This window comes from Dendropsophus ebraccatus, chromosome 7, assembly GCF_027789765.1.
Source record: "Dendropsophus ebraccatus isolate aDenEbr1 chromosome 7, aDenEbr1.pat, whole genome shotgun sequence".
NCBI lineage: Eukaryota > Metazoa > Chordata > Amphibia > Anura > Hylidae > Dendropsophus > Dendropsophus ebraccatus.
In genome coordinates, this window is record NC_091460.1 from 126,334,195 (window position 1) to 126,355,744 (window position 21,550).

Below are 21,550 nucleotides of genomic sequence, written 5' to 3' on the forward strand. Positions count from 1 at the left end.
ACAGCAGTAAATGTTCCTGGATCATTCCTAATGATGAGGAGGGTGAGGAGGAAGGACAGAGAGGGTGTGCCGGCCTAATGCATATACAAATGTAAGCTCTGGCCATTAGACACAGTGCTGCAAGATTAAAAGTTGTTTTTATGACAATAACTGCATCCCCTGCCGATCGGACCCCAGGACAGATCTTGGATTAAAAGCAGCTATCCGAAGGTACAAGCGGTTTGGGGTAGTCAGATTGTGGGTACAGAGTCACTTAAAACACTTTCAAGCAAAAGTCAGTAAATTTACTGACCTGCTTCAGATGCTCACTGTTTAGACAAACAGTGACCGGAGGCTGCAACTAAACTTTCAGCTGATAGCTGACAGTTTAGTGTAACTGCCACTGGACCCCCAAAGGGGGTCCAGCATCGGCAATTGCTGGCTTTGGTGGATCAGTAACGGTAATTGGTTTTGTAAAAAACACATAGGATTACATTGGAATCTCTGGAAAGAAAATGCAAATTTTAACTTTTCACTCTTACTTTGCAGTTATTCCTGTGAAATGCAGAAATTGTTAAATAACTGAATGAATGTACATTTAAATACTTGAAAGAGTGAAGATTTCAAAATGGGTTGAATTGTGGGGGGTTTTAGTATACAGGCCTCTAAAATATACTCCAAAACTGAACTAGTGCCTAAGGAATTTCTGAGTTTGAAATTTTCACGAACATTTTGAAAATTGCTACTAAACATTTACGGCCTCTAACATCCCAAATAAGTAAAAGCATGTTCACCAAATGCTTTTAAAATAAAGTAGACATGTTATAGATATGAATTAATAAATAATGAATGTAGTATTACTATTTTCCTTATTGGCAGAGACTTTCAAATGTAGAAAATGCCCTTTTTTTTACATTTTTAACAACATTTTGGAGTTATTCACAAAAAAATTCTAAAGCTATCAACTCAAATTTACCACTAACATAAAGTAGAATATGTAACAAAAAAACAATCTTGGAATCAGAAGGATTGGTAAAAGCATTCCCAAGTTATTGATGAATAAAGCGACACAGGTCATATTCATAAAATTTGCCTTGGTCCTGAAAGGGTTAAGCGCGATCTTAAAAACAATTTCAAAAACAATTTTTCTATCAAATATTCTAACGATTTCTCTAATGTTTTATTCGTCTAAACGCTGATCATTATAAAAACCAAATAGTTGCTTCAAAATCGCTAAACGATCGAAGAAATTCTGCTGCACTGAAAGCTCCCAAGTGGCCACCATAATTCCTTTGTCAGGGTCCGGGCCATGCGCTCGGCTCCTGGCTCTGCCGGAGCGCACGGCCGGACTCTGAGCAAAGCCGCTGGCGTCCTTGGTGACGTGCAGGGCCGGTTGCTGGGGGCGCGCCGCCGGCGTCCCTAGTGACCGGCCCACTGTCGTTACGTCACGGCCGGCCTCGCTCCCGGCTCTGCTCATTGGGTGCGCGCGGCTGAGAGCAGGAGATGCCGACGGCGTCCTAGGTGCAGGGCTGGTTGCTAGGGGCGCGTCGGCAGCGTCCCTGGCAGTCAGCCTGCTGGATACGCCGACTGCTAGCTGCGGCTGGGGCTCACTCTTCCCCAGCTGAGCGGCGTTAGGCATATGACTGACAGCAGCAGGCTCCAGTCGTATGCTTCACTTGGTGTTAGCCTGGAGTCTCAGCTCCAATGTTTTTTGGGGGCTGGGACTCCGGGCTGTATAAGTTCCTTCCCCAGTGTCTCAGTCCTTGCCTGCGATAGAGCCTAGTTTCCCTAGTGTTTTCTTGACCTTGCATTTATTCCTGACCTTGCTTTTCCCGTTACCTGACCCTCTGGCTTGCTTTTCTGACTACTCTCTGGACTCGTGTTTGTACCTCGCCGCTCGATTGTTATTGACCCGGAATTCTGACTCTTCTCTTGTTGTGTTAGTCTGTCTTGTTTGTTTTGTGTTGCACCTTAGCTAGTACAGGGACTGCCGTCCAGTTGTCCGTTTGCCATCTAGGGCATCTGAGGCAAGTAGGTAGTATCAGTGGGGTGGGTTCCAGCATCAGGGTTCACCTGTCCTTGTACCTTCCGGTCCTTCCCTGACATTATTGCAGGCCATAACCGACGTCACTCTCGACGGATCAGCATGAGTACCGATACTTCGGTCGCTGACCGTCTAGACGAGTTGACCACTCAGCTTAAAGGTGTGGCAGGATTGGTAGCCCAATTGTCTAATCGGGTGGACAATCTGTCTCAGGCTACCTCATCCCGCCCGGTGACACAAAGTCCAGAGACAGCGCCTGTCCAGGTAGTCAAGCACAAAACCAAAATGATACTACCTGATCGATTTAATGGAAGTACTGACAAGTTCCGTACCTTTCGGGAGTCTTGTTATTTATATTTCCGTTTTAATCCGTTTATTTCAGATGCTGAAAGAGTTGCTCTAATTGTGTCCCTCCTTCAAGGTTCCCCTCAGGACTGGGCCTTAGCCCTTCCCCCTGATGCCCCTGAGTGGAATTCGGTGGAAACATTCTTTTCCTCCCTGGGTCAAATCTACGATGACCCAAACCGTGTTGCAGTAGCGGAGTCCCACCTATTGTCCATCCAGCAGGGCCGTCGCACTGCGGAAGAGTACTGCTCGGAGTTTCGCCAGTGGTGCGCCCTGACTGGATGGCAGGATTCCCCTCTGAAGACCCTGTTCCGACAGGGTCTCACGGATTCCATCAAGGATGCCATGGTCAGTCATCCCACTCCTGAATCCCTCAGTGCATATATGACATTGGCTATTAGTATTGACCGAAGACTCAGGGAAAGAAAGAGAGAGAAGATGGGGGTGACCACAGTACAGCCGAGAGTCAGTCAGCTCCCTAAACCGTTCCCCAAGGTGACAGAGTCGCTTTCCCCTCCTACGAGTTCCGACGAACCTATGATCCTGGGAAGTGCCTCAGCCCGAAGAAAATTCCGTATGGAGCATTCTCTCTGTCTTTACTGCGGAAAGTCGGGGCACTACCTGAAAGACTGTCCCACCAAGCCTGCTCGGAAGCCGGAAAACTTCAGTGCCTGAGTGATAATCCGGAGGGTCACTCAGGCACACAGGTACCTCCTAGACAGTTTGATAACTTTTGTTTACCGGTTACTCTGGTGTTCAATGATACAGTAATATCATGTTCTGCCATGGTGGATTCAGGTGCCGCCCTGAATTTTGTCCGTACCTCTGTAATAGATTCATTAGGGTTAACATTGATACCTCTCAGTTCTCCTTTCACAGTGGCGGGTGTCGGCGGGTGTCGAGAGGCGGTTCAGTAAAATATCGCTCTCCGGAGATACTAATGCAAGTTGGGTGTCTTCATCGTGAGGAGATCTCATTTTTTGTATTGGATGAGTTGGCCGCTGATATCATACTGGGTCTACTGTGGTTGCGCCAACACAATCCGGTGTTCGATTGGACGTCTACAGAGCTGGTTCAATGGGGTGGCTTCTGTGACACTCATTTATTACAAGTTAATCCTAGAATGTGTACTGTGATTGATTCTCCTATTCCTGATTTTATTTCAGATTTTTCTGATGTGTTTAATGAGGCCGTTGCTGACGCCTTACCTCCTCACCGTCCGTACGACTGTGCCATCGACCTAGTGCCCGGGGCCAAGTTTCCCAAGGGCCGCATTTTTAACTTGTCTCCTCCGGAACGTGAGTCGATGCGCCAGTATGTTCAGGACAGTCTGAGGAAGGGTCATATACGGCCTTCAGTGTCCCCCATGGGCGCTGGATTTTTTTTTGTGGGGAAAAAAGATGGTGGTCTGCGTCCTTGTATTGACTACAGGGAACTCAATAAGATCACCATCAGAGATCAACATCCCCTTCCCCTGATCCCGGATCTTTTGAACCAGGTGGTAGGTGCCCACTGGTTTTCTAAAATAGACCTATGGGGCGCCTACAATTTGATTCGGATCAGAGAAGGGGACGAGTGGAAGACGGCATTTAACACGCCTGAGGGACATTTTGAGTACCTGGTAATGCCCTTCGGATTAAGTAACGCCCCCACCGTCTTCCAAAGATTTGTAAATGATCTTTTCCGTGATCTGTTTGGTCAATATGTAGTAATCTATCTGGATGACATACTTGATTATTCCCCTGATTGGGAGTCCCATGTTCAGCATGTCCGCGAGGTTTTATCTAGACTCCGAGAGAATACCCTTTGTGCTAAATTATCTAAGTGCCTTTTTGGGGTTAAGGAGGTTGGATTCTTAGGATATATCTTAACTCCAGAATCTGTACAGATGGATCCCCAGAAGGATGCAGCAGTACTCAACTGGGCAAAACCCACCACCTTGAAAGAAATCCAAAGATTCCTGGGTTTCGCAAACTTCTACAGGAAGTTTATCCACAATTTCTCGCTTATTGTCAAGCCTTTAACCGAATTAACTAAAAAAGATGCGAATCCAACCTCCTGGCCTACAGAGGCAGACCTAGCTTTCACCCAGCTCAAACATTGTTTTTCCGCAGCACCGGTACTGGTGCATCCTGACCTAGATTCACCATTTGTAGTAGAAGTAGACGCGTCAGAGTTCGGGATCGGAGCGGTTCTGTCCCAAGGAAGGGAACCTTATACTAATCTTAGACCTGTGGCGTACTTCTCCAGGAAATTCTCCATCTCCGAGGTCAACTATGACGTTGGTAATAGGGAACTGTTGGCCATCAAATGGGCTTTTGAGGAATGGAGACATTTCCTGGAGGGTGCTAAACACCAAATAACGGTTCTTACTGATCATAAGAACCTGTTATATCTGGACAAAGCTAAAAGGTTGAACCCACGTCAAGCGCGTTGGGCCTTGTTTTTCACCAGGTTCAATTTTGTGGTCACATACCGTCCAGGGTCCAAAAATGTAAAGGCTGACGCCCTATCTCGGAGTTTTGGGACTAATGATATGCCTGAGGAAGAACCCAAAAATATTCTGACCCCGGGTATTGTGATCGCCAGTGTATCCATTGACTTAAAAGAAAAAATTTTGAGATCCCAAAATGATGCGCCTGCTAATGTACCCCCTGAAAAGCTGTTCGTCCCTGTACACCTTAGATTAGCAGTTTTGAATGAAGTTCATGCGTCTACACTTGCTGGCCACCCTGGTATCGCCGGTACTGCTTACCTCCTGTCTCGTTCCTGCTGGTGGCCCTCATGGCAGCGGGACGTACGGGAATATGTAAAGTCCTGTGAGATGTGTGCCCGGGCTAAAACTAGAAGGTCGTTACCTGAAGGGTTCCTTCAACCACTACCATTACCTGGTCGCCCATGGTCTCACCTGTCTATGGATTTCATTACTGACCTTCCCCCCTCTCTAGGGAAGACAGTAATCTGGGTGGTGGTTGATAGGTTCAGTAAAATGGGTCACTTTATCGCTTTGAAAAAACTTCCCACCGCCAAGTCTCTCGCTAAGTTGTTTGTTAGGCATATCCTTCGTCTTCACGGAATACCTATCAATATAGTTTCCGATCGAGGGTTTCAATTCGTTTCAAAATTCTGGAGAGCTTTCTGTAAACTGTTAAATATATCACTGTCTTTTTCCTCAGCATTTCACCCCGAAACCAACGGTCAGACAGAACGGACCAATCAATCCCTTGAGCAGTATCTAAGGTGTTTTGTTTCCGATAATCAGCTTACATGGTCAGAATACCTACCTATGGCAGAGTTCGCCTTAAACAATCACGTAAATGCTTCCACGCAGTTAACTCCGTTCTTCTGCAATTATGGCTACCATCCTAGGTTCTCTGCGGTACCAAATCAGGAAACACACTTTTCTTCTCCTAATGAACTCACGAAGAAACTGTGCACAGTTTGGGCGGAGAGTCTAGCGACTCTAACCGTTTCCCAAGAAAAACAAATTCTATATGCCAATCGGAAACGCCGCCCTGGTCCCCAATACGCGGTAGGGGAAAAAGTGTGGATGTCTACAAAAAACCTGCGTCTCCGAGTCCCCTCGTACAAACTCGCCCCAAGGTATATTGGTCCATTTCCCATTGTAGACATTATAAGTCCTGTGTCTTTCAGGTTGCAATTGCCTCAATCTTTGAAGGTCCATCCTGTGTTTCACAAGTGCCTCCTTAAAAGATATACTCCTTCCACTAATACCAGTCCTCCTCCTCTTCCAGTGGAGGTTCAAGGCGAACTAGAGTATGAAGTCGAAAGAATTTAGATTCTAGAAGAATCCGTAGAACCATACAATATCTCGTACATTGGAAGGGGTACGGACCAGAGGAGCGCACTTGGGTCACTACACGGGATCTTCATGCCCCAGAGTTGATTAAAAAATTTCATGAAGAACATCCTACCAAACCTGGAAGCTCTTGTGAGGTTCCGGAGGCCCCTCCTTAAGGGGGGGGTTCTGTCAGGGTCCGGGCCGTGCGCTCGGCTCCTGGCTCTGCCGGAGCGCACGGCCAGACTCTGAGCAAAGCCGCTGGCGTCCTTGGTGACGTGCAGGGCCGGTTGCTGGGGGTGCGCCGCCGGCATCCCTAGTGACCGGCCCACTGTCGTTACGTCACGGCCGGCCTCGCTCCCGGCTCTGCTCATCGGGTGCGCGCGGCTGAGAGCAGGAGACGCCGACGGCGTCCTAGGTGCAGGGCTGGTTGCTAGGGGCGCGTCGGCAGCGTCCCTGGCAGTCAGCCTGCTGGATACGCCTACTGCTAGCTGCGGCTGGGGCTCACTCTTTCCCAGCTGAGCGGCGTTAGGCATATGATTGACAGCAGCAGGCTCAAGTCGTATGCTTCACTTGGTGTTAGCCTGGAGTCTCAGCTCCAATGTTTTTTGAGGGCTGGGACTCCTGGCTGTATAAGTTCCTTCCCCAGTGTCTCAGTCCTTGCCTGCGATAGAGCCTAGTTTCCCTAGTGTTTTCTTGACCTCGCATTTATTCCTGACCTTGCTTTTCCCGTTACCTGACCCTCTGGCTTGCTTTTCTGACTACTCTCTGGACTCGTGTTTGTACCTCGCCGCTCGATTGTTATTGACCCGGAATTCTGACTCTTCTCTTGTTGTGTTAGTCTGTCTTGTTTGTTTTGTGTTGCACCTTAGCTAGTACAGGGACTGCCGTCCAGTTGTCCGTTTGCCATCTAGGGCATCTGAGGCAAGTAGGTAGTATCAGTGGGGTGGGTGCCAGCGTCAGGGTTCACCTGTCCTTGTACCTTCTGGTCCTTCCCTGACATCCTTAATAGAATAACTTTGGAGCAGCCTAGAGCTGGCCACCCCACCAAACAAAGTAATAGCAAAAGAAGGGTCCTGGTAAGAGAGGTGACCAAGAGACCAATGGTAACTCTGGCTGGGCGCCAAAGATCCTGTGTGCAGATAGAAGAAACTTCCAGAAGGTCAGCCAACACTGCAGCACTCAACCAATGGACTTTATCACAGAGTGGACAATCCTCAGGAAAATACACATGAAAGCCTTCCTGGAGTTTTAAGGAAATCACCTAAAGGACTCTTAGACTGTGAGAAAAAAGATTCACTTGCCTATTAAATCCAAGATTGAGCTTTTTGGCCAAAATTCTAAGGATTGTGTCTGGAGGAAAGTAGGCTAGACTCTTGTCACTTTCCCAATATTATCCCAACAGTGAAGCATGGGAACTCCAGAACAGGTTTGAGACCACAGGTACATTACTGCATTTTGCCACTATTTGAACAAAATTGTGCTGAAATTGCAGCAAAGGTGCCACAATTGCTTGGAAATTGTGGACGTTTGCTGTAATGTGCATGTGGTCCCATGGCTTTTCAGGCTGCCAATAGAGCCAATAGACCAGCACAAAAAATTTACAGTGTAGCTGCAAGGACATTTCTGGTGTACCTCCAGGTACATTGGACATAAAGGAGGAGGGAGTAATAAGGTAAAGCATTGTGGGGAGGAATCTGTAAAGAAGACCAGTCTCTGTGTGGCAGGAGCAGCAGTCTGTGTAGCGGTATATATGAGAGAGGGGGATGAAAATAGCAGTTTATATGAGAGGTAGAGCCATAGGTAGTGGTATATGTGAGAAGGGGGGCATAGGAAACAATATATATGAGAGTAGGGTGCCCTTAGTGGCAGTCTGTGAGAAGGGGAGACCATATGGAACAGTATGAGTGAGAGAAGGGGGCCCTATGAAGCTGTATATGAGAATGAGAGGGGGCCATAAGAAGCAGTACATGTTAGAAAGAGGTGCTGAAATTAGCAGTATGTGTGAGATATGGGGTCATAAGGAATGGGATAGGAATGAGATAGGGGGCCTTTAACTAGAGCTTCCCATAGCACACAGTAAATCGAGCAGTTAGAGCCGCTCGCTTCACTGTGTGAATTGACATGTCAGTTATTTGCGGCGCCGCACGGATCCCGGCCGGAGTGTATACGATGTGTACACGCTTCGGCCGGGATCCCATTGAAAATAAGTAGAGATGAGCGAACCGGGTTCGGGTTCGAGTAGATCCGAACCCGAACGTTCGGTATTTGATTAGCGGGGCTGCTGAACTTGGATAAAGCTCTAAGGTTGTCTGGAAAACATGGATACAGCCAATGACTATATCCGTGTTTTCCACATAGCCTTAGGGCTTTATCCAACTTCAGCAGCCACCGCTAATCAAATGCCGAAAGTTCGGGTTCGGATCAACTCGAGCATGCTCGAGGTTTGCTCATCTCTAAAAATAAGGCATTGTTCCACCCCGCAAAAAGTACTTTTACGTAGTGTGAACATAGCCTGATAATGCAAGTTCCATTCCAATCGACAAGGCTGGAAGAACACCTCCATTCTTGCTTCCCCTGCCTGACATTGCCTTTCCCAACTGATTTATCAATATGGTGCAATTCCCGCATATAATTCTGATGCACATGTAATTTTGGAGCAATGAGTATTTTTTAAAAGTTTAAAACTCATTTATAATTTAGCAGTTTTTACATAGGATATTTCAAGCAAAACAAAAAAAATTATGCCTTACCGCAATATATTACCATAATTTTCTAATAAATCTAGAGGTCACCAGCTAAGTTGTGCAAATATAAAAGACTAAAGCTAAAGCAGAAGCTTTTAGAAATTCTAAAAATGATAAGGGTGACACTTTCAGGACATTGCTATTCCCATAATTCATAAATCTGTATAAATGTGAATATTTCCACCAGCTTTTCCTTTCTGAAAAAAATGCCATGACGAAAACCAATTGTTTTTGGATTAAAGAAATGATAAATATGTTGGGGATTCAGGAAAGTAAGATTTTCATTTTAATCTGGTGCAAATACCGGTGCAGTCGCAATGCAACTAAGTTCAGGTGAGATTCCCAATAGTTTACAATCAGATTGGCAATAGTTAATGGGGGGGGGGCAATGTTTTCTAACTTCCGTTAGAAGGGGCCACCATCACTACGTAAAGGTTGACTGCTTATGACCCAGTAAAATTCAGCTCGAATGCTTAGCAGTATATGGAGGTCTGTGGAGCAGTACTGACATGAGCAGAGGTGTTACATTCTAGAGGTCAGAGAAAGTAATCATAAAACAAGAGGCTGCACTGACAGAAGAGAAAAAGAGGATGGCACTACCTGTCTCTATATATACAGGATAACATTATCCAACCTCTGGGTCAATCACTAAGTGGTGCTCAGTCCAAGAAGGCAGCACGTGAAAACAACAATTAAAGAAGTATAGACGGCACTCACCATGGCATGTTCATAACAATCCAGCTTTATTAGGAATAAGGGGTAGCGGGGAAGAAGAGGTGGGTAACAGCAATTCCGCAGCTCAGTGCCCTTTTTTGAGATGTCAAAGCGGTACTGAGCCGCAAAACCGCTTTTACCTGCTTACTCTCTGCTCCAATCCCCTATGCTTAATAAAGCCGGATCGTTATAAATACGCTATGGTGAGTGCCGTCTATGCTTCTTTAATTGTTGTATTAGAAAAATTTGGCTTTCAGAGGAATCAGAAGGCAGAGATAGTTACATGGTTAATAAAATTAAAGATTCATCAATTTCAACCTATAACCCTATTGTGTTCATCCAGAGGAAAGCAAAAACTCTTATGTCGCAGACATTAATTGCTCTTATACTTGTGAGAGAATTTCTTCCTGACTCCAATATTTTTCAAGAAAAGCATCCAGGCCTCCCTTCATGTTGTTTAACACCATTCATCTTCCTGCCTTCCTGATTCCTTGTTATCAATATTACTATTAGTGACCACTTATTTTAAATGCAGGCCCCATCACCAATTATGAATTCTAATATAATTGTTATTGATTTGGTGGCAACTAAATTAATGTTATTGTTATAAAAGGCAAAAGTTGAAATGGAGCTTTAGGCTCGGTGTCATCAAACAATAGATGCGTTGTGCAGCACACGGGCTCAGAAAATGGACCATAATTGAAACGTGTCTTTGCTCTGTACACAACTAGCGCCACCAATTGATTGTCTTATTTATGTATTGATTTATTGTTTCTAGACATGTTAGTGTTTAGTATTATCTGAGTACATATCTTTCCCAGAATGCATTGTGTACGTAAATAAGAAGCATGTGAAACATCTGCCATCAATCGCACATCTATTATTAAGTATCCAAATGTGATAAATAAATTATTAAGTATAAACAACATGCACAAACACAATGGTAAAAATCCCACTTGGGAATCAATCTGAAATATGATGCCCTACAGCAAAGTAAATTAATACAGTATACCTATTACATAGAATTCTTTATACCAAATATATACAATAACTGGACTAAAAAAAAACAAAAGAAATACTATCGCTATGTTGGCATCTTTAGGGCATGTTCAGACGCTATATAAACATCGGCTGTTGTTTGACAGGGTGGGTGTTTGATGTGCCAAACAACGGCCGATGTCTCAGATGTTAACCAAGCCAGAAAACTGCAGTATCGGCCAGGTGAACATCACTTCATTTCAATTGGAGTGCGGGCACATTCAGGTATGCCCGCACTCCAATTAGCTATAGGTCACAACGTAAAGTACGTCCGGGAGCCGTACTTTACATTGTCTGCACAGGCTATTTTGTATGGCCGCTGTTTGCTGAATAGTGGCCGCACAAAATAGACCTATCAGTTATTTTATGCGGCTGCATAGAACAATAGCTGTAGTATATACAGTGTGTATACACTATGGCTGTTGTTCCATACATACTAGTGTGCGCCACAAACAACTGACCACCATGGGACCACCCGGAAAATGCTTGGGAAACGTGGATACAGCAATGGCCAAATCCATGTTTTCCAGTACAGATGCGCAAATCGCTCATATAAACAAAGCTAATCGCTTTGTTTGATCAGCGCTCCGTTCATCAAGCCACCGACCTGGATGCAAAGTTGCAACCAACCGTATTGGATGCAACTGTTCCCCAGCACTTGGGGTGAAGCAGCAGGGAGCAGAGCAGCGCTGAAAGGCCGTCAGCTTGATGAACGGATCGCTGATCAATCAAAGGGATTAGATTTGTTTAGATGATTGATTTACTCGTCTCTATTTTCTAGACATTTTACAGGTGGTCCCCAGGCGGTATCCTCCCTCTGCACAGAGCCGGCAGCCTGAGACAAAACATAAGCAAAATGAATTTGCTTTGCTCATCTCTAGCCCCTAACACTGCCTTCAACTGGGAGTTCATTTGTGTCTTCAGGATGCAGCCACCAGCTGGAAGAGGTATAGGGCACGGTTTGGTGTGTGGTCACTTATACTGTGAGGAAGACACTAAGGGGTACTAATAAAATGTATGTTATAGGCCGAATCCCAGAAATCCAGGCGGTACCCAGGCAGCCTCCACCTTCCCCACGGACCGGGAAGGCTTCAGTAATCAAATGCGGCAGGTTCGTGAATGTTCGAGTTTGATTGAACCTAGGATTTCCCGAGGTTCGAACAACTCTAGTCAGAAGCAGAATGTTAGTGGTGTTGGATGGAAAAGACTCCAAAGTCCAGAGAAGATGTCTCCTGCCCCCCCCCCCCCCGGTAGCTAGTTAGTTTAAAGGCATTATCCGGTGTTAAAAAAATATAACAGCCACTGCCTCTAGTTTGGGTTTAAGTTTTGTAAGTTAAAGTGGGTGTAGGTTTTGCAACTCCATTAAAGTGAAGAGAGCTTAATTGCAAACCACACCTGAACTAGAGACAAAAGTCATCTTGTTTCTAGAAGAAAGTGCCCATTATTTTTTATTGCTGGATACCCCTTTAGGGTACTATTAGACGGGCTGATGGCAGCCCAATCAATATGTAAATGAGCATCGATCTGATTGGCACACGTCTACTGAGCTTTTTACACGGCTCTATGTTTAGTTAATAAGGGCTGTACGGACATCATAAGTGATGCCCGTGCAGCCCTTGCCCTAAACTGGTATACATTACCTCTCCATGCTCCTGGTCTTCTCCTGCCCTCTGCTTTCACTCCCGGCGCTGTGGCTGCAGCTTCAAAGCAGCCTTTCTAAGCTGACAGGCCAGTCACTGTCTAGGACCACCGTGGCCAGTTATTGGCTGAGTGGGCTGTCAGCTCTGAAAGGCTGCTCTGATGCTGCAGCCACAACACCGGGAGTGAAAGCAGAGAGAAGACCCGGAGCATAGAGAGGTAATGTATAACAGTTTATAAATCATTACCCTTTGACTACACACCAATATGACATGTAGCTATGACAATGATTTTAGGTCCGGACCTAAAGACACTGAGCGATAATCAACCATATAGGTCAGATTTGGCCGATTATTGCTCTGTGTAATAGGGCCCTCAAGCATGCACCTTATGTATCTTTAACACGAAGGGTCTATTCACACTGGTGCCGTTGCTTTTATTATTATTGGAGCCACAACTGTTAAAAAAGGTCTGTTTTTGAAAGGATTCGACAAAATCCTTTGAGATCCCATTGACTTCTAACACAATGTATGAACATTTCTGGATTTGTCTGGATTCTTGCATTTTGTACCCATGAAAACAAGGAAAAACATATGGTCAGAGCCTTGCTGTATGTTGGTTACATTAGTTTACACATACAGTACAGTGAAGCAAGCTGTAGAAATCCTTTGCCTTTAGGGGCTGAATGGATTAAAATTAAACACTGGTACTGTAATACCGTAAGAACTGCATTTCATCATTTGCATATGTACAGATAGTTCCCCGAGGAAATTCATTGCCGTACAGAAGGAAAAAGTTTCTGGTTTTCTTTTTCAACTAATGATACATTATGTGTGACCTTTTGTACTCTTCATCTTAAAAATGTTGGGTATTGTTCACTTTCTCTACCTTTTCTTTCGAAGGTCCAGAAATGTTGCGCTAACACACTATAGCCAGCCGTTCCATGGTTTTACAGTTACCATAGAGATTGTCCATATTACAAGAGCTTGGAGAGGGTAAATGTGACATGGATCTTTTTAATCATTCATCGGTATTGGCATCATTGTAGAATAAGTCATTACAAAATTTAGTTCTAGTTTTTTCCCCAATCCCATATAATTGCTGTATAAGTAATATAAATGTAGACTGACCTCAGTAATAAGTTGATTTTATTCTCTCAAATTTTAAACAATTGCTCAGTATAAACTAATAAATTGCTATACAAAGTAGCATAGTCATTTTAGCTTTTTTTTTTATACATATATATACCTCTAAACTATTGCAATAATACCTTTAAATATTATGCAGTTCTTTATTAACAATGACTTAATACTTCTAGTCTATGTTCTTTTATAGGTTAAGTTCACACAACATATTTTTTTCATTTAATAACGGCCATTGTTGCAGATTGCAACACTTGCCATTATTAATTGACAAAATACATTGCATTGATTTCAATGGAATCCAGGCCGGAGCGTATGCACGCTGTATACACTCCAGCCAGGATTCCTTGTGGCCGCACAAAAAAGCAGACATGTCAGTTTTGTGCGGCCGCTATTCATTGAATAGTGGCCACACAAGACTGACAGGAAAGACAATTTAAAGTGCGTCTCAGACCGCACTTTACATTGTTGGCTATGGTGATTTTGAATGCAGGCACACCCGTATGTGCTTGCATTCCAATTCAAAAGAGATTAAGTTCATCCAACCAGTACTGCCGTATCGGGCAGGATAAACTTCACTGTGTCACAGAACGGCTGCTGTCATCTATAGTGTGAACCTGGCCTTAAAGTGAAAAAACTACATATTTATAATAATGGCAGTTTATTATAGATAGATAATTTTTTACAGACATTTTTTTTACTTTGTGTTTCACTTGTGCCTTTAGTGCTAGGCTTAAAAATTTCCCTGCAGCATTAATGCTCGTCGCATTTATGTAGAATTGCACTCTGAATGCGCACCAGGGGAGCATATACACGGCTTGATAATCATACAGCACAGGCTGTATATACATTGTTAGTGATGTCCGTGCAGCCCTTGCTTTTTACTTAAAAAAAAAAAAAATCAGAAATTTCATACTTACCTACACTCCTCCCCGGGCATAAAAAATAAAAGAGGGGGGGGGGGGGGGGGCGACTAAAGGTCTCCTTAAACCCTACAACAGCTGTCACCTATTTGGTGATGGTATGTCTCAAGTTTCTTTGTTATAGAATAGAGATCGGCTAGAGAATTGGCTATTAATACTCACTTTCTCTTTGTATATACTCACATAGTCCAAGACCGACTTTCTAACTCACTATTGGCTAAGGTCCCCATCCAATATTAGAGGGGGGCACTTGGATCCCAAGAAGCCCATTACATGTGCAGTGCATGCTTCACCATGCTATACACTGGAATTATGGGTCACGGAACGGTTGGTCTCAGAAAAGATCAATTCGTCCATTTAGCGCCGCTAAATTCAGAATTTCCCACCGCACACAATGGAGCGTGCGGCCGGAGCCGCACGCTCCATTGTGTGAACTGGCAGGTTTTTTAATGCCAAACTGAAATGTCAGTTTTTTAAGGCGCCGCTAGGGATCCCAACCGGTGTGTATACTACGTGTATACCATCACATAGTATACCCTCAGCCTTGAGCACAATGTTAGTTCAGGACTTATCACGGCCGTTGAAACAAGGGCTGTGATTAGTACAGAACTTACATTGTGTGAACATAGCCTATATATGTGCACTGTATTTTTCAGTTAATCATTGCTAATTATGTAACACGCCACAAGGTATTAACACTCTGCACTTTTTGCCATGATTTGCTGTTTCTGTTCTTTCTACCTTTCTTGGAGTGCTGCAATAATTTCCTACAATAAAAAAAAAGCAAATAAAAAATTAAGTTTGACATACAGGTACAGCATGAGCAGATGGCGCTTACTAATAGCATCTTTCTATAGAATTGAGATGAATTTGAAGCAGTGCGAAGCAGGGTTGAATAAAATAACAGAATTATAGTATATTTAACCTTAAAATATACTTTTTTTGTTGTTGTTGCAAAAACGATGATGCAGTAATTCTGAGGGGATTTTTAAAGCAGCATCCAATAACCATTTAATTTACACTATGTGATGAATAAGATTATAAACCCTGGAAAAGATTAAGTGAATAACTGAGGTATGAAAAAAGACTCTGGGGGGGAAATTTATCATGATCAACATTTTTGAGGTGAGTTTAAAGAGAATCAGTAGAGCAAGATGCATCAAATATATTGCATCACTACACCTATGCACTTTCTGGTTTCTTTATCATTAGTGAATAGTCTTAACTAGAAGTCTACATATGTACAGTTGGCATTATGTAGTGGCCAGGGCATCATATCACTTATATACTACAAAAGATTAGCCCTAATCCAATAAATGAAACCACAAAACCCCTTGTAATAATTGATTAAATCTTTATTCTAATATATTTTAAAAAGGATATTGTCAGGAACTCACCTGACCTGGCTCCTGCGGCGTCTTCCCCGGCCTCTGCTCCGGCGGCCGGCTCGAGAACGCGCCGGAGCTCCGCCCGCCGGAGCGGAGTGACGTCACGGAGACCCGACGGCGTCCCTAGTAACCGGGGACGCCGCGGTCTCACGTGACAGTCAGTCAGCCGGCCGGCCGGCACAGCTGATGCGGCTTCGTGCAGGCTGAGTGGCAGATCGCTCTGCCACTTGGTCTGCAGCACCGCAGCTGCAGTGATTGCTGGATCAGGAGACCGGACTAATCAGTGTCTGGTCCGGGCTCCTGGTCCAGTATAAAGTAAAGTGAAAGCCAGCTGGATGTGTTCGACGAAAAAGCAGTAGAAGAATTACCGCCACACAGACCGTATGATTGTGCTATCGAGCTACTTCCTGGTGTCAAATACCCTCGAGGTCGCATTTTCAATCTGTCCTGTCCTGAGAGGGAAGCTATGAGGGAATATATAAAGGATAGCCTGCGTAAAGGTCATATACGCCCATCTTCTTCTCCCATGGGGGCGGGGTTCTTTTTCGTTGGGAAGAAGGACGGGGGTCTCCGTCCCTGTATTGATTACCGGGAGTTGAATAAGATTACGGTTAAGAATCAGCATCCCTTGCCATTAATTCCTGATCTGTTTAACCAAATCATAGGAGCTAATTGGTTTTCCAAGGTAGACCTGAGGGGAACATACAATTTAATCCGCATCAGGGAAGGTGATGAGTGGAAGACCGCATTCAATACTCCAGAGGGCCACTTCGAGTATCTCGTCAAGCCCTTTGGGTTATGCAATGCTCCGGCTGTCTTCCAGCATTTTGTCAATGATGTTTTTCGTGAGTATCTGGGACGGTTTGTTGTGGTGTACCTCGATGATATTTTAATCTTTTCCCCAGATTGGTCTTCCCATGTGTTGCACGTCCGTACGGTAATGGAGCTTCTCAGACAAAATAATCTTTATGCCAAGTTGTCGAAATGTCAGTTTGGCTTCCAGGAGGTCTCGTTCTTGGGTTATAATATTACTCCCCATTCGTTTAGTATGGACCCGGTCAAGGTGGCGGCCATAAAAAATTGGGAAAGACCTAACAACCTGAAGGCCTTACAAAGGTTTTTAGGCTTTGCTAATTATTACAGGAAATTTATTAAGGGGTTTTCTATCATAGCTAGGCCTCTTACCGATTTGACCAAGAAGGGGGCAGACCTTGTACACTGGTCCAAAGAGGCTCTTGAGGCATTCAACACACTTCGGCATTGCTTCTCAGAAGCTCCAGTACTGACTCGCCAGATTTCGAACGCCCGTTTGTTGTTGAAGTAGACGCGTCCGAGGTGGGGGTAGGGGCGGTCTTGTCCCAAGGGTCAGACACCCTTACCCACCTACGGCCGGTTGCATTTTTTTCAAAAAAGTTTTCACAAGCAGAACGCAACTATGATATTGGCAATAGAGAACTGTTGGCCATTAAGATGGCCTTTGATGAATGGAGGCACTTCTTGGAAGGGGCCAAACATTAGGTCACTGTACTCACTGACCACAAGAATTTAGTTTACCTTGATACTGCTAAACGTCTTTCTCCACGGCAGGCCCGGTGGGCACTGTTCTTTTCTAGGTTCGACTTTGAAATCACCTATCGACCCGGTTCTCGTAATATCAGAGCTGACGCCCTCTCCCGCAGCTTTGATTTTGAAGTCATGCCCGAAAACTGTGTCGATACGATACTAAAACCTGGCGTTGTAATATCTGTTTTGCAACCAGACTTAGTGACTCTAGTCACGCAGTCTCAGAGTATGGCCCCCTATAACACTCCTGAGTGTCTCTTGTTTGTACCGCCGAATCTCCGTCTCCGAGTATTGGAAGAGATTCATGGTTCTGTGTTGGCAGGACATCCTGGTATTGCTGGAACTAAATATCTGCTGTCACGTCATTTCTGGTGGACAACATGGAGCCGAGATGTTAAATCGTTTGTGGAAGCCTGTGAGGTCTGTGCTCGATCCAAGGTTCCCCGTAGCCTACCGGAGGGGTTGTTACACCCTCTGCCGGTCCCTACGAGACCTTGGACGCACTTATCCATGGATTTTATCACGGACCTACCACTATCTAGGGGTAAAACTGTCATTTGGGTGGTGGTGGATCGTTTTTCTAAGATGTGTCATCTTATTCCACTACGTAAACTACCCAGTGCTCGCTTATTAGCCACGCTGTTTGTCAATCATGTGTTACGCTTGCATGGGATCCCGGAGAACATTGTTTCTGACAGGGGTGTTCAATTTGTTGCTAAATTTTGAGAGAGTTTTGTAGTAAACTGGGGGTCTCATTGTCTTTCTCTTCTGCGTTCCACCCTCAAACGAACGGACAGACCGAGAGGGTCAATCAGTCTTTGGAGCAGTTTCTAAGATGTTTTGTGTCTAATACCCAGGACAAATGGCGTGACTTCATTTCACTCGCTGAGTTTGCCCTAAACAACCATGAGCAGCGCTCTACTAGTATGTCGCCGTTTTTTTGTAATTATGGGTTTAATCCCAGATACTCGTCCGTCCACTCTGCCGAATCTGTAAACCCTTCAGCTGAAGATATATTCTCGAAACTGTGCACAGTTTGGGCCCAAGCTCATCAGAGCTTGGTGAAAGCCCAAGAAACCTATCAAAAGTATGCCAACAGAAGACGCATATCTGGCCATCAATATGTTGTAGGTGAAAAAGTCTGGCTCTCAACAAAAAACCTGAAATTGAGAGTCCAATCAGGAAAACTGGCACCCAAATACATTGGGCCATACACTATCGTAGAGGTTATTAACCCAGTAACTTTCAGGCTTAAACTACCATCGTCCCTAAAGATTCATTCTGTTTTTCATAAAGCCTTGCTGAAAAAATATGTGCCACCGGTGTTTTCGTCACCTCCTCCTGCTCCACTAGTCGTCCAGGGTGAACTGGAGTATGAGGTAGAGAGAATTTTAAACTCTCGGTGGGTACAGGGTTCATTACAATACCTAGTCCACTGGAAGGGTTTTGGACCAGAAGAGCGTACATGGGTGGCAGTTAGAGATATACACGCTCCTCAGTTAATCCGACGATATCATACCCAGAATCCGTCTAAACCCGGTCCAGTGGATAAGGGTCCTGAGGCCCCTCATAAGAGGGGGGGTAATGTCAGGAACTCACCTGACCTGGCTCCTGCGGCGTCTTCCCCGGCCTCTGCTCCGGCGGCCGGCTCGAGAACGCGCCGGAGCTCCGCCCACCGGAGCGGAGTGACGTCACGGAGACCCGACGGTGTCCCTAGTAACCGGGGACGCCGCGGTCTCACGTGACAGTCAGTCAGCCGGCCGGCCGGCACAGCTGATGCGGCTTCGTGCAGGCTGAGTGGCAGATCGCTCTGCCACTTGGTCTGCAGCACTGCAGCTGCAGTGATTGCTGGATCAGGAGACCGGACCAATCAGTGTCTGGTCCGGGCTCCTGGTCCAGTATAAAGTAAAGTGAAAGCCAGCTGGTAATTGCTGGCTATTAGTTATTCTGATCCCAGCTCCCCTTGTCCTTCTCCTGCGTATCCCGTCCTAATCCCTTCTGCCTGACTGCTCGTGTTCTGACCTCCGCCTGACCTCCGACTATCCCTTGTGTTCCGACTTTGTACTGCGTTGCCTGTGTGGTTTGACCCGGCTTGTTCTACTATTCTTTATTGTGTTTGTCTGTCCGTGCTGTTCTGTGTTTCACTTACGCAGCGTAGGGAACGCCTTTGTGGTTGTCCGCGACCGTTTAGGGTCGGCCGAGGCAATTAGGCAGGGTCAGTGGTGGGTTCAGATTCAGGGCCCACTGTCTCTGTCCTGTCTGTTCTTGCCTGTCCTGACAGATATGGTCACACAACGTTTTTTTCGGTCATGTTGCAGATGTTTCCTTTGGACAACCATCATTTTGGCACCAAAACGCATGCGGTTTATGCAAATGATGGCCATTTGTATAAAATGGCCGTGTTTTGGTGCCAAAATGATGGTGATAAAAGAATAATTTTTTTTTTTTTTTAAAGTATGCAAAATGGCCAAAAACAGAAGATGTATGAACATAGCCTAAAGGGAATCTGTCAGATCTCTACCAGGTATAGAGCAGCAGATACAAGTAGATAGGTGACAAGGAGATAAAACAAATTATGCATTTGTTTTTGCAAACCCCGACCAAGCTTGAGTTTGTCCAGTGGCTAAAGAAGTTGGATACAGCCCTAGGGTGTCCTGGAGTCCTGATTGAATGCCAGCTCCCTGTGTCTATTGGGTTACTGGGGAAACCCAAAGACCCGATCAGATCGGGGAATTCCCTTTGATAATGCTGCAGTCATGGACCACGGTTCCTCTTACCCTGCCCGTGCAGTTCTTAGTGCAGGAGCAGCCCTGAAGCCGCAACCTCCCTTAACTGCAACAATGCCAAAAGACATGGCTGCAGACTGAGGACCTGCACCGCCTGCTGTCAAAAGACATTGGACAGTTATTAAGGGGGTTAGTAAGTAATTAATAGTTAATTAATGTTTAGTTAGTAATTAAAGGAGAAATCCGGGCAAAATACTTTAAAAATATGTTATTGCCCAACAAAAGTTATGAAAATAACTAATAGACAATTTTTATGGGAAACTCACTTATAGTTAATTTTTTTCAGGGCTCTTTAAAGTTGGTGATGTCACATCACATAAACTGCCGACACCGGCTGCAGCGGTGGGACAGACTGGAGCAGCAGGAGTTGGCATTTTATGTGACGTGATGTCACCAACTTTACACAGACCTGAACACACCATGCTGTATTGGGTGCGTTTACCATAATCAGTGTCCATTAGTAATTTCCAAAATTATTTTGCCTGGATTTCTCCTTTAACCATCATAATCATTAATAACGTCCGTTGTTACGGACATTATTTGCTCTTATTTTTATAGTCTTATCTATACCAGCTGTTTATATCCCTAACATTCCCTTCAAAAGTATACATTCCAATATGTGACAATCTAACACCACCTAAAATTCCTTTTACCTCTTTTTTTTTTTTTTTTTTAATATGATAGGTGAATACAGAGTAGAGGTCCAAGCCAGCAAAGTCACAACCTAGAAAGAAACATGAAGAAAAAGAATTGCAAGAATATTTGCCATGATGAAGCAAGCTTGAGCATCATAGTCTTCCAGTAGAAGAACAAGCAAAGTAGCAGGTGGGTAAGTTCTTCTCTGCCACACATCACACATCTAGAATATTCTAGTGGCCTAGAATATCTGTGCCCTAACCTTGCACCACCCCTCCGTCCCTCCTCCCCACCCTCTTCATCATTAGGAATGCCACTGGTAGGATTTTTCCTATTCCTCTGCAGTGAACATTGCACAGGTGCCTTAATGATTTAGCCCATGTGCAGTGTTCACACGGCTGATAAATAGGAGACAATCTACCTGGAGCATTCCTAATGATGAGGAGGGCAGGAAGGAGAGGCTGTGCAAAGCTAATGCACAGACACTCCAAGCCACGCCAGTTTGACACAGGGCTGCAAGTTTAAAAGTAGTTTTTTAGGACAATAACTGCATCACCTGCCGAACGGACCCCAGGACACATCTTGGATTAAAAGCAGCTATCCGAAGGTACAAGCGGTTTGCGGGGGTCAGATTGTGGGTATAGAGTCTCTTTAAGGGAATGCAAAGTATACCCATCATTTGGGGGGGTATGGGAATGAAGGTTAACGGTGGGTTAGAAGAGGGAGGGGAGAAGTTAGCAGAAAAGAGTAGGAAAAAAATGGGAGATTTTCCAGCACAATTGCCAAAAGTCCACCATAGGACAGTATA